The sequence below is a fragment of the Lineus longissimus genome, chromosome 3, assembly GCF_910592395.1.
Source record: "Lineus longissimus chromosome 3, tnLinLong1.2, whole genome shotgun sequence".
NCBI lineage: Eukaryota > Metazoa > Nemertea > Pilidiophora > Heteronemertea > Lineidae > Lineus > Lineus longissimus.
This window is the reverse complement of record NC_088310.1, coordinates 10,127,877-10,141,252: the sequence shown is the minus strand read 5'-3', so window position 1 is coordinate 10,141,252 and position 13,376 is coordinate 10,127,877.

Genomic DNA, 13,376 nt, shown 5'->3' with positions numbered 1-13,376 from the left:
CCAATAAGGCAAGGGCTGCTTCTTGTTTCAGCTTTTTACTCACTGGCATAGCCCTGGGTTTCGGACCACTCCTTTTCCTGCCAATTTTCGCAACCTGAAAATGATTTAGAATTCAAATTAAATATTATTCAATTTCTTTATTTCAGAAGCAGACATGCCAGATGATGATCACGATGATCATGAGGATGACATTTCAGTTTCATCCGAAAAGTCAGCCACTTTCCCATCCGGCAGATGTCCTTCTTGCAACGCCTTGTGGTTCTGGCACAGCAGCGAGGGAAGTAAAATTGAATCCGACCAGGACAGTTCGACCTCTTGTTATCCCGATTCCATTGTCGACCACCAGGAAAGAAACTGGGACAGTGACGTAACCTGCTGTCCAGATTGTGGAAAACCACACGAGCCCTCATCTGGTTGCTCCATCCTCAACTTTAACTTGGAGAGTGATGCAACCTGCTGCCCAGAATGCGACAACCCACATTCTCCAAATGCTGAGTGCCAGTTTGAGGACGCCCAAAGAATCCACTATGGTGAAGAATACATGTAATTGAATGTGTAAAACTATTCAGAGTTATATTATTAAAGTTGTTTTAAAACTGTTGTCAGTGTTAATTGTTCTAGCCCCAGTACATGCAATACACATAGTGACATACAGTACAGATGAGTACACATGCATGCATGGTACGTAGATATCGATTGATTATTCACAATGGTATTGCTTACCTGTTCTGGAGAAGCAAGCGCAGGAACAGGATCTGGATGCTCCGGTGTTGGACCTGCATTGCCGATGAAATGTTTTGTACAGATGTATATTGTATCCTTTTTCACACGAGTATGATCAAACCCCACACGACCACACAGTCTTGCCCACCTATTACACTTTTCCGGATTCATAATTTGTTTCGGGAATGTGATGAATCTAACCCCTTCCATATATGGCCTATCTGCATATCTCGAGTCACTATTACATCTGCCGTCGCAGCAATGTTTCGTAGTTACCATTCCGTGTATTCCTGACGATATTGCGAAGGGTAAATTGCAAGAAATATTACTTTATTCGACGATCAGCGCGAGCCTGCAGTGCATTTAGCTGCATCCAAACAAAAATAATGTCCGACATCCGGGATACTGGTGACATCACGGGCTCGGCACCGCAATATCGATGGCTATAAATAGTAACTTCGCGGGATGCTATTCTGTCCACTCGCGTCAGCCATACACGTGAGGTTCATCGATCATGCTGCAGCATCCAAGGCCGGGAACCGATGGATTCCGTAGATTCCCGCCTTTGGATCGCCGTATGATAATGATGAAGTTTCCCCACTGGTTGATCATGACCAGAGTCTTTCAATAAATTCATAAACCTATTTTGAAAGGCTCTGCGGTGACTAACATTCACAGTTAAGAACTGGGTCTGGAAAGACTAGTGTCGATATACGGTGAAATTGCACAGACAACTATTGGCGTTCTATGTATTTTTCAAATCGCTTTGTTTCGGCTGCAGCACTAGTGGTGTCGCAACCTTCCACGTAATATCACTGTCCTTTTGGGCAGCTGGCGCTGAGCGAAAACGGCTCGGCTTATTTCTTCAAAAATTGCTTTTCCTTAAATGTGACTTTGCGACCAAATTTTTATTTAATCTGCGTTTCGGCGATCAAGTACGTACACTAAGTATTGTTAAAAGTCCGCTAATATACGCAATTGATCGCTAAAATTATGTCGGATGATAAATTATACTTAAAGGACCATTGGCATTGGCACTTTTCTGAGTCCGATTTGACCAGAGTTAGCTCTCCATGCATCGACCCTTTCCACGTGGAACGATGCACCAGTATCCTGGAGTTAGGATCTACCCTAATATCGATTTTTCCGACGTCACGCTGATGGCGCTTGATTACCACGTAAACTGCGACGATAATGGAAATGACCGTTGCTTTTACACGAGGACGGTTTTAGCCCTCCTCACCTCGAGCCACTTGAAGCCGGATCACCTGTAACTGGCTTTGCGCTGTCTACACGGAGACGGATCAAATCGCCGGCCCCAGGTCAGTTCAGGCCACTTAAACCACTCACCCGTCGCATGGTGGCGCGTGTTTTCATGAACTGCTATACACCGCACTACTCGATTTTAGTACCGTGCGCAAAGTGACTCGAGGCCAGATCGGTTCAACACGAGAGATTAAGCGTCTTGAAGTGCCTCCAACCCGCCTCAAGTGACTCGAGACTGCAGTGCTAACGCGCCTCGGGTCAGGTCACTTGGAGACGGTTCTGATTTCGTTCTACACGGTAAAAATTATCCTGACCCGCCTCCAGCTGGCTCGAAGCCGGTTCCAACTGTCCTCGTGTAGAACGGGCTATTTGACGTGAACTCGGATCTCGGCGTGCACTCACGTGGTGGAAAGGTCTTTCGCGCAAGGACTTTTGCGTACTAGAAATAACGTATAACGCGTTTTTCTACTATCTAAGAGCTGAAACAAAATTGTAAAAACACCAAACACGTTTTGAAAAATAGTTTACTGATGAAATAGATCAGAGGAAGAACAAACATTCTGCAATAAAAAGCCGCATATAACTTTAAATAAAAACCAACTTTGAAGATATCCGCCAAGTGTTTTTCGAACAGCAGCCTAAGAGGACGGTGATATTTTCTTATGAAAAGTACTAAGCGGAGAAAACAGCGCATTACCCATTTCCATTAAGGCTGGGGTTCACCTATGACACATCTGGTGTGCGCGCCCAACAAAAATACCTATAACGTATTATATATATGTTTATTTCGTACTCGTAGGTACAATACAGTGCAAGGGGTGCATTACAAATACTAGTGCATTACAACGCGATATTACAAATGGAAATTAAAGAGGAAGAGAAACCGACATCATGTAAGACATGCAAAAACTACGTTCAAAGGTATAAGCAATTAAGAAACGCACAGTACAAATAATATGTCATCAATTCCCCCCCCCCCCCCGTGAGTATACACATCCCTTTATCCCGGCCACATAATAATTCCCTAATCTGTCCCGCCAATCTTTTCTGCACCTCTGTTACATTTGACCTCCCAATGTCCCGTGTCATAAAAAATACATTTGGCAAATTGCCCCTATCCTAACCATACTTAGCTAACAAAAAATTAAAACTTTTCCCAAGCGACGATCGAATCCCATCCTCAATGATACGTTTGCATAGTTTGAGATATACATTTTTAGATTTCCCAAGAGTTTTAAAAAAGTTAACAAAACGCTTCTCTATTTGAGCCTGAATCGGAGAATCATGTATGATTAATGGAAGTAAAAACTTATGAGTGCGAGACGGTAAACTAAGAAGTTTTCTAATACATATCCTCCATGCCACGTATACATTCTCAGTTCCTTGAAATTATATATCCCACCCCTGGAACCCGTAAAGAGACATGCAATAAGATTTGAAAAGCCTGTATTTTACATGGTGAGTAGCAAACCGAAATTGAGATAATAGAATGTTTGTTATTTTGTACAAGTCATTAATCGCCGCCTGAAACTTTCTCTTTATAATGTCCGGCCCAAATATCATACCCAAATGTACCTCATAGGGAGATGGTCGAAGTGCCACTCCCTGAAACCAAATGACAATGTCGAAACCCACGGTAGCACCAAAAATAATTAGCTTACTTTTGGACGCATTGAAAGTTATCATAAAATCAACTGAAAACGTAGAAGCTACACGTAACATTTTGTTCAAAGCACATACAGTCGGAGCTAACAGAACCACGTCATCGGCATAGGCGAAGGCGCCAACAAAAAGTAAACCGATATAACACCCAACGCCCGACTTTTCAAGAGCAAACAAAAGCTCATCTAAGTAAATACTGAATAAAACCGGAGACAACACTCCACCCTGTTTTACCCCGTTTTTAGCCGTAAACTCGCCTGACATGTGAGTCCCCCACCTAACTCGTATCCCCTGATTTGTACACAATATAGCAAAGAACCTAGCGACCAGGGGGCATAGCCCCTCACGTAGGAGAAGTCGAAATAGTTTTATAAAATGTACCTTATCAAAGGCCTTAGAGGCATCAAGCATTACACAATATACATTGGTAATTTGAGAATTAAAATAATCAATAACCTCATTCACTACCGTACTGCAAGTGGCAGTAGATAACCTCTGTTTAAAACCAAACTGCATGTCAGACGAGGAAAAAACATTACTATATTTATAAAGGAAAGCGTAATCCAAAATCTTGCCCATAATGCTGCTGAGTGAAATGCCCCTATAATTATCCGATGCGGTCAATGATTTTCTTATGAAAAGTACTAAGCGGAGAAAACAGCGCATTACCCATTTCCATTAAGGCTGGGGTTCACCTATGACACATCTAGTGTGCGCGCCCAACAAAAATACCTGTAACGTATTACTCACAAAAGGATATTTATTTATTTCAATGTATGTTTTAGTTTAACCTTTATCTTCCCATTTGCATTCAAAAATATATAAATTTGACTGATCAGAATAGAGTTTAAAATTAGCTTTTAATTAGAGACCATAATTTAAGTTTTAAACGATTCTGCAGACTTTACGATGAGTCATATCCGTTTCAGATTTTGATTCACACATCGAGGCATGGTGCGTGCAGATGCTAACGATCCATCTTTTCTAAAAATACATACCATTTAGTTGGTATAAACAAATGAATGCCCTGAAAGGCATCGGTTTACAATTTTCTGAATATTGCCTATTTCCGCCAAAATATTAAAAAGCGATCGTTTGGATCCGGAATGTATCCGTCCACAAATTAAAAGAGAAACTTGTTACAAAACCCTAAAAATATCGCGTGCCGACCGCCAGTTACCGCTTTGTTATTACAATTCTCTTCATTACCGCCGCTGCGTATATTATGTGAGCATTTGTGGTCACTTGTGGTCAATTGCAAACCAGATCAATGGGCCTATATATCTTACTGACCGACCATGACAGCCGAAAACTGCATTGAATAAAATTTTCGACAAGAGCACATCTGCGTGACGAAGGGAATTAAATCTGCATGTAAATCGTGTGAAGTCAGCATTAGTTCAGAGGTAGTTCAGACTGGTTGGTATGTCTAGACTATAGTTCTGATATATGGTGAAATTGGAGAGACACTTGCTCTATGTGTTTTTCAATACGCTTTGTTTCGGCTGCAGCATATGGTGGTGTCGCAACCTTCCGCGTAATGTCACTAATGTCACTGCCCTTTGGGGCAGTGCGAAAACCACTCGGCTGATTTCGTTTTCTAAAATCTAACTTAGCGACCCAAATTAACTTTAATCTACGTTTCGCCCCCCCCCCCCCCTGCCAGGACTATTATGTTGGATCGCAAAATCTATCATAAAGGAGGACTATAGGCAGGAGGAGAGGGGGCCAATTTGACCATCTTCAATTGACTAGCATAATTACACAGTAAGGGCCCTTGGTCATCTCAGACTTAGCACTCAGTATATCCCTACTACAATCGCGAATCATCTCGACCTACTGTGAGATGTGAGAGGCCCCTATTGGCGGCTTTGTGTAACTTTGTCTTTCCTGCCTAGCTGCTGCTTATATTGTCCCTTTAAGAAAAATCGAACTTTGAAGATATCGGCCAAGTACCTTTCTTACAGTGGCCCAAGAGGAAATTGACATTTTCTTATGAAAAGTACGAAGAGGGGATGCAGCCCACTACCCATCTCCATCAATGGCAGTATATCTATTCAAATGTCGAAAATAACGTTGTTTTCTGAGTCTCTCTTTCTTTTTGAAATCCTGCCTTACATTCAGTATCTCATTGCAATGGCTGGGGGTTATGCAGGCAGTAGCAGTATACCTGGGAGATGGTGTGAGGGAGAATTGCCGAATTCGTACGGAACCTTCCGCTGAGACGCCAAGAACCTCAATAAACGACACCAGACGTCGTCGATCCTCTCTCATGAAAATTATTTGTTCCTGATCATGAGAGCTGAGATAGTTACGTGAAGAAGATATAAATGTAAAACCTAGCTTTAAACTGCCTTGAATTCTACTCAAGTTATGACGCCGAGAATAGAGGCAAATATTTATGTTTGGTTGTTTAAGATAGCCACCAAAAACGTAAAAATCCCCACTAAGCATTTGAGCTGTGCTTCTCCAATCTCCAGTGCAAGGCGAAGAATTATCTATAAGAGTTCGTCCTTGATTTAAGTAGAGAACAGATGCATTAAATGTTATATTATAGACTTTCACCAACGTCCTTTGCCTGTATTGGCAGTCGACAAAAATGATATCGTTTTCATGTGAATAAATATACGGATATCCCCTTTTTACTTTTCGTTTTTTTTCTCTGACGCACGAATCACCTGCCAGCCAAAATATTGTATGTAAGTGTTGTCCATTCTTTAAATCATATAACAACATTTTGAGGCGCTCGTGATCAGTTGATGGTAGGCGCATGAGCATTCCAAAGATCAACCACATTCTGTCGGCGTGCAACTGAAGAAAGTTCGAATCTGGACGATCCTCTATTGAATAATTGTATCTAACTCGAAAAGAATTGTCTTTGGCATTGTCGTAGTAAACCAGGACTTTATCTGAATCAATCATTCCATCAAAGAAGAATGCGAATAGTTTGTACTCTCCATTACGAAACCAGCTATCCCATCGTCCCAAGGTCAACGGGGGTATAAAAGGAACGGGTGGCAATGTCTTTCTGTATCGTTTAACGGCACACTGTGTGAATTCATAAGAAATTTGGCACGACTGCAAGTCATCAGGCACTGGACAATGATTGAAGCTTATCTTCTTTTTTGTGAATGTCCATACCAAACGGTTCAAAGAGGTACGCCATTCGTAATAACTGGTGATCCAGGAAAAAAGAACCAGTCAGAGTTAAACACAGTGCCACTGTGCATTGTTATGAAAACGAATTGGCTGAAACTTGGTATTCATAGTATTTGTATATCTGTCTACAGTTGTTATTCACGCAATGAGAAATTTTCAAATTACAAATTTCAAATTTTTAACGGAACGGCGTGGGCCTTTAAAGCTCAAATAAAATGCTTTAAATTCAGCAAGTGGCCCGCGATATATTTGAAGGTCTTGAAAATGTATCTCTTGTGGCTGTGCGGTAATAATAACGAAGACATCGGGGAACAGATTTTTTAAATCTAGAATTGACGTCATACACAAATCGTGACTTTTGTACTTTTGTGTGTTGCGTCAAAGATAATGCCATCTTTAATACGTCAACAACGCTATGTGACATTACACAATCTTTTTTCACGGGTTCATAACTTATAACCCCAAAACTTTTTGTCGCATATATCTAACTTACATATTTGTCATCAGACCGTAGTTGTTATTTTAATCTGCGTCGGAGGCGGTTGTAAAATTAAGCATTGCGATTGACGTTGAAGTAACCATCGAATATTCGAATTACCAATAATCTTACCCTCCTCTTGTACAATCTCCACCATCTTTGATTTCCTCCGTCATCACGAAAGTACTTCCGTCCATCCATCTGACACATCTGACGGTTGCCAAGGGAGTGTGTGGCTATTGACCTACATTTTTGAATTCCCAGGCAGAATGTAGCACAGTTCAAACGAGATACAACCAAAAAGCTTCCAATCACTGGCATGAGGATTGTCATATTGGTCATAACAATATCGAAGCATGCTGTTTTCTGCAGGTCTCCCATTTTCTCAGCGACGTTTCCACCCTGAGAGTCAAAATCCTAACTTAACCCTCTCAGACCCAAGTGTTTCATAAATAGCAACTTTTTTCGACCCGATTTTTCCTACATGAACCCAAAAGGCCCTACCGGCCTTAAACCCCGTGTGAGATATTACAAACTGCGTCACACAATGCAAACTAAGTGTGCCACAGGTCGATAACGCCGTTGGAGCTCTATAGGGCTTATTTAGGCCCCAACAGGGGTGAAAAAGCATATTTTCTCAAAAAAGCGACCTCTCCTTTAAAGAGATTCGAACGTCCAATGCATTTTGTTACTCGAATAATGTGCAACACACGAGCCTAAAATTAGCAATGATATATTTCCAAGGTATTTTGATTGGCGTTTGTCCTTTGTTTCTCTAGCCTCCCGATCTTCAAATATTTCTCTGTTGGTGCAATTTTCAACTTTTTACAGAAATCGACCGGCAACTAAACCGGGATTTCTCACTATGTTTCTGACAAAGGAAGGGTTTATTTTGTTTGTAAAGGGGGGGGGGCTTACAATGAAATACCTGAAGGTATTATCAAAATCGATCCACTCGCTACCGTCCTACATAGTAATATACATGTAGGAGATGGGGTGACTGACAAGTATCGCCGTGTTGATTAACTGATGACAACTGTTGTCGCCGTGCCTAAGAGCAATAAACGGAATATTACGCCTGAAAAAAGTCCATGTTCCGAGCATCTCGTACTCCTCAATGAATTCCACGTTCCTCCAATTTATTTTTTTCCCGAAATATCAATGTCTCTGTCCTGCCTTACCTTCGTATGTTTGTAATACCTTCGTTTGGTATGGGTCTCGCGAGACTAGAGTAGGTTAGGCAAAATGGGTTGGTGCAAAATATGGAAGCTGTCAAAAATCTTGTTTTTAACCCAAATTATTCGGCATTCAATTTGAGATGTTTTAGAATAGAAATTGATACCTCACTGTCGGTATTTGTTGTCTCACCAAAACCGCTCGGGTGGCGCTGTTATTATGAGACAACCAACTCCAGTTCCTTAAACGGCCCATAATCTCTCGAACTAAGCCCCCAACAGGTTTTCCTTTTGGCCTTCTGTCATTAAGTCACGTCCCATCTCGTTATCTGCATCACTCAATAAGAAGGCCGAATAAGTTATGCAGCGGTCAATGAGATGTCTGTACCCCCGGGGGTCAGACACTCGACACCTATTCATCCCTTGGAAAAAAGTGAGGGTCAGAACTCGACACTTTCTCACAAATTGCCAAGCATCATTTCATCAGGTTCTCACTTTTCATCAAATCAATTGAGACCAGAGTTCACTATTTTTTCACCATGCCCGAAGGGGAGAACAGACATTAAGTCTATTCACATTTCATTGTTAGAGCAACATATTTTGTAAAAAACCATCGTAAACACTACAAAAATTTGTCCAGGTAACCTCGACCCTACGGCGCGCTAGCGGAGGGTCGAGGGGGATGCGTCGATTCACTTTGAGGAAGGAAGCCCAATGTACAGCTGATGTACACTGCACTGAACAATACTGAACGCTCTGGTATTCTGTAGGCACGAGGATTTCTGGGAATCCCCTTCTCATTTTCAAAAAGGAGTTTGTTTTCACAATAAATATTTGGAGTAAGTACTAGAGTTTGGCCGATTTCATCATTACAGATTAAGTAAGCTAATATTCTTTTGTCGAAATCGGTTTTGAAATTAATGTTTTATTTGAAAAACTCGATAAACCACGTGACCAGACACCGGAAGCCAACGCCCCCAAATCTAGTTCGTGACGAGAGAAATGTCGTGACATAACAGTCTCAGTAATGTGAATGAATGAGACTGGTTCCGAACGAAAGAATTTCCAGCAACCTTTTGCTGCCGGCAGTCATCTTTCCGGTTCTGTGCGTAACACGTGCGTCAGCCGACGATCCGCATTTTCTTTTAATTTTTATTTCTTGTGGTTTATCGCTCGACAGAAACTCGACATTTGCAAAATCCGACTACCCCAGACATTCGTCGAATTTTCGACACCTTTCCCAATCCCATTCGCCAGAAACTCGACGTTTGAAAATAATCAGGCACCACAGCTGCACTCGACACGAACTCGACGTCGAGTGCGTGTCGACCGCTGACCCGGGGGGTACAGACATCTGATTGACCGCTGCATTACACACAACAAAATATCGCTGGAAAACGGAATTTACCCTTGGATATGATATAACATGACTCTCTTATAATACGAGTCTCAATATATACTACATCCTCAGGTCAAAAAGATGTCCCTCTATTTGCGAGAGTTTCCCTCCAAATGCGTCAATACAAGTACGCAGTGTCGTGGTCTGAGATTACCATATACTTTTAATATGCAAACCAAATCTTCAATATACTGTGGTTGCTGTTTCAGACTTCTGCGGTTGTCCGGCCATTCGAAGCTCAATATCCAAAATGCGAGCGCAAGTGTCTTTCCGACGACGACTATCATTCGAAATGATGACATTGCTGCGACGCTTTGTCGGGGGGAATTCTAGCTCTCGGACAATGATAAGACGTCTTCCCTGTATTAACTTTATTACTTCTTTTGTACAATCCGACACGGATGTAGAGCGAACGTGCTCTACACCCGTGATTCCGATCACTGGTTATTCTGGGGATTCTCTCTGGGATTCTCCGAGGTTCTCACTCGAGGGAAAGAAATCCCCCAGATCTATACATTGGTTTGTTTTTAACCTGTGTCTAAGGCAACAGTGATATATCTCCATGGTACAAGTGACGTGGCGGGTCCCTCGAAACGGCCTAAGTTTGGTATTGGTCACATCACTTTGCATCATTGGATTTGTGAATCAATATCGCCTCCCTCTAGAAGGAAAACTCAATAACCTCACGTACCGTAAACAATTCCAAACTCAAGAGTTCACATTACATTTAGCTTGTTTCCTTTTCCGTTTACTGTTCCTTGGTTGCTACAATACAAAAGTTACTTTAAGTATTTCGTTTTAAACATGAATGGAAATCAATTGAATTATTTTAATTGAGAGGCCATATTCTTAGTAAATTTACAAGGGCTATTTGACTTTAAAGGTTAAGTGGAGTCGGAAGTACCCAACATTCTCACAACATTGCGCCAGTGAACATCGTGTTTCTGTCCATGGAGTGGTGGACAACCTTATATCTTAAGACCAAATCGGTTCTGAGGACCGTAAACTGGCCGTCAAAATAACCATTGTGTCTGGAGAAACATTTAAACCTGAATGACATTTTAAGTTTTTGACATAATTTCGCAGTTTATAGCGACAAAATCAACATTATTTAAGGCCAAGCGCGCGATACTCATCCCGTCAAACATTTAAACCCTTCAACAATGATAATATAGGATATGTTCCACCTTAGAAACGGTCATCGCCGCGATTTTTCATTAGTGTTGGTTCGAAAAGAAAAGGTCCGCCGTCTGTACACTCTGTTCACAAACTTAGGAGGTAACTGTTATTGCATTCACGAAGTCCGGCCGTTTTCCACAATCTCATAATTGTTATGCATAAGTCCATTCCGGCGAGAGTCCGTGGGCTGAGGATTAACTGGTTTAATGTCCATCCAAATAAAAACAATCGTCACATGATTTCATCCACCTATTTCGATAGGAAAAGCTGGACATAGAATCTTACAAGTGATACGAGTTGTTGGATTTGGACATGGGGCCATAAATGTCTTTATTTCATACAACATCAATGATAATTTCAATGTGAAATTCTTGTTTCTTTGCGGAGTACTGGGTTTTTTTGGATATTGGACATAGAACTAGTTGTTAGTCCTCAGCCGACGAGTTGTCTATCTTTCAGTAGCTATGACTGCATTTTAGCGGTTCAGCATTCTCAAGGAAGAAATTTTAAAAAAACCTTCAGCGAAGTCCAATGGTCATTTGTAGGGTCCTCTGGATACTCATTGGCCATTTTTTTCTGGATATTTATCATTTGTTCTTCGCTAATGAGTAGATGGACAAACACAAATAAGTAAATGGCCGATACACTACGTCAATGTACACAAATGCATATTATTTCATTACCATGGTAACTAAAATTACAAAAATCGTGTTGGGTTTTGAGGTAAGGATCAATAAAAACCGAACTTCAAAAAAATCCGACCGTAGTTCGTCCTCCAGACCCCAAACGATGCGGATGTAACATTTACGAATGGGCTATAATACACCGCGGTAGCGTTCGATTAACGAGGCCATATCTCTCTCTGCAACGGGTCTGACAAGGCAGTCTGCGGTAAATTATGAATATATACTGATAACAGTGAGGATCTCAACGTATCTGCGATTGATACACTTATTCGAAATCGATAAGGATCGATAACCTTTACGATCGGTAGGTTTTTTTCAAGTTGAGGAAAGTTGAAATTTCATCTTATTTTAGTTATGGTATAGTAAGGATTGTATTATGTACTTGGTATTTTTCAAATGAATAGTTTGGCCTATTCGCTCTGAAAAACACCCGTCTCTGAAATGTTAACCCTTGTACGCGACCCACCTGGTTTTCCCACACATAAGCAGACGGTCGCCTCGCACAAATATTCCCGCTGATATTGTTATCTATGAGATTACTAGTATATTCAGTTTCTGATTCAACTTGACCTCTCTATTAAGGACACCCTCGGGACTGACAAATGCTGTCCTTAGTAGGGAGGTGTCCTGATTAGAGAGGTCAGGTTGAATGTAAACAACCAATTTGAGACCAAAACTAGTGTCCTTGACAGACAGGTTGTCCTCAATAGAATGGTGTCCGCTAAGGGAGGTTCCACTGTATGCACGCAGAGTCGTTACAAGATTACAGAATGTTCACAAGAATATTGTGAAGACAGCCCTCTGTCTGTAATCAAGGCTCAACATTATCTATAGCAAAGGCTCTTTAATGCCCAACATTATTCATTGCAATGTTCACATGGCTCTTAAAAAGCCTTTCCGTTTTTATAGATAAAACTTGAATTCGAAATTTTGTAGTTGTGTAAATACGCACTGAAAATCTAACAATGCCGTTGTGTACTCAGCATTACAACTAAAGTTGGTGAATTTTGTAATTAAAATATTATAAAGTTTCATTATTTTTGCATGCATAACTGCTCTACTGCATTGTGCATTTCCATTTTCCTGATCCAGGTACATAAACGCGAACGGCGTACCCCAACATAAACCTGGTATTTCATCGTATAGGGAAAAACAGAACCCGAGGACATCATAGAGCCCGGGGACACAGGACCATAGACTATCATACCTATACAGTGAACGGACCTAAATTAACTGACCACCTGATATTATATTGGTTCACATGGCACGTCTAATTTTAAGTTTGTGTGAAGAAATCCCAGTGGTTTAAATTAAGATAAGATAGAGGACCGGGAGACGACAGGGAGCTCTTATCGGCTGCAGCGCTATGGTGTCGCAACCTTCCACGTAATGTCACTGTCCTTTTGGTACTGTGTAAAAATTACGCGGCAGATTTCTTCAAAAATTGCTTTTACATGTACTTTAATTTAAAGGATAGAATCGGCTTTCTACTGCTACCTTCGTATTTCAGAAATATTGCTCAGAATTCTAGTATTCTGCATTTAAAGTTGGGTATACTTTTTTATGGACACCCTGTTTATCAACGCAATTTGGCGTGAGGTATATATACACCTTTCCAGAAATGGGGCGCTGAGTGTCCGAAATAGTGA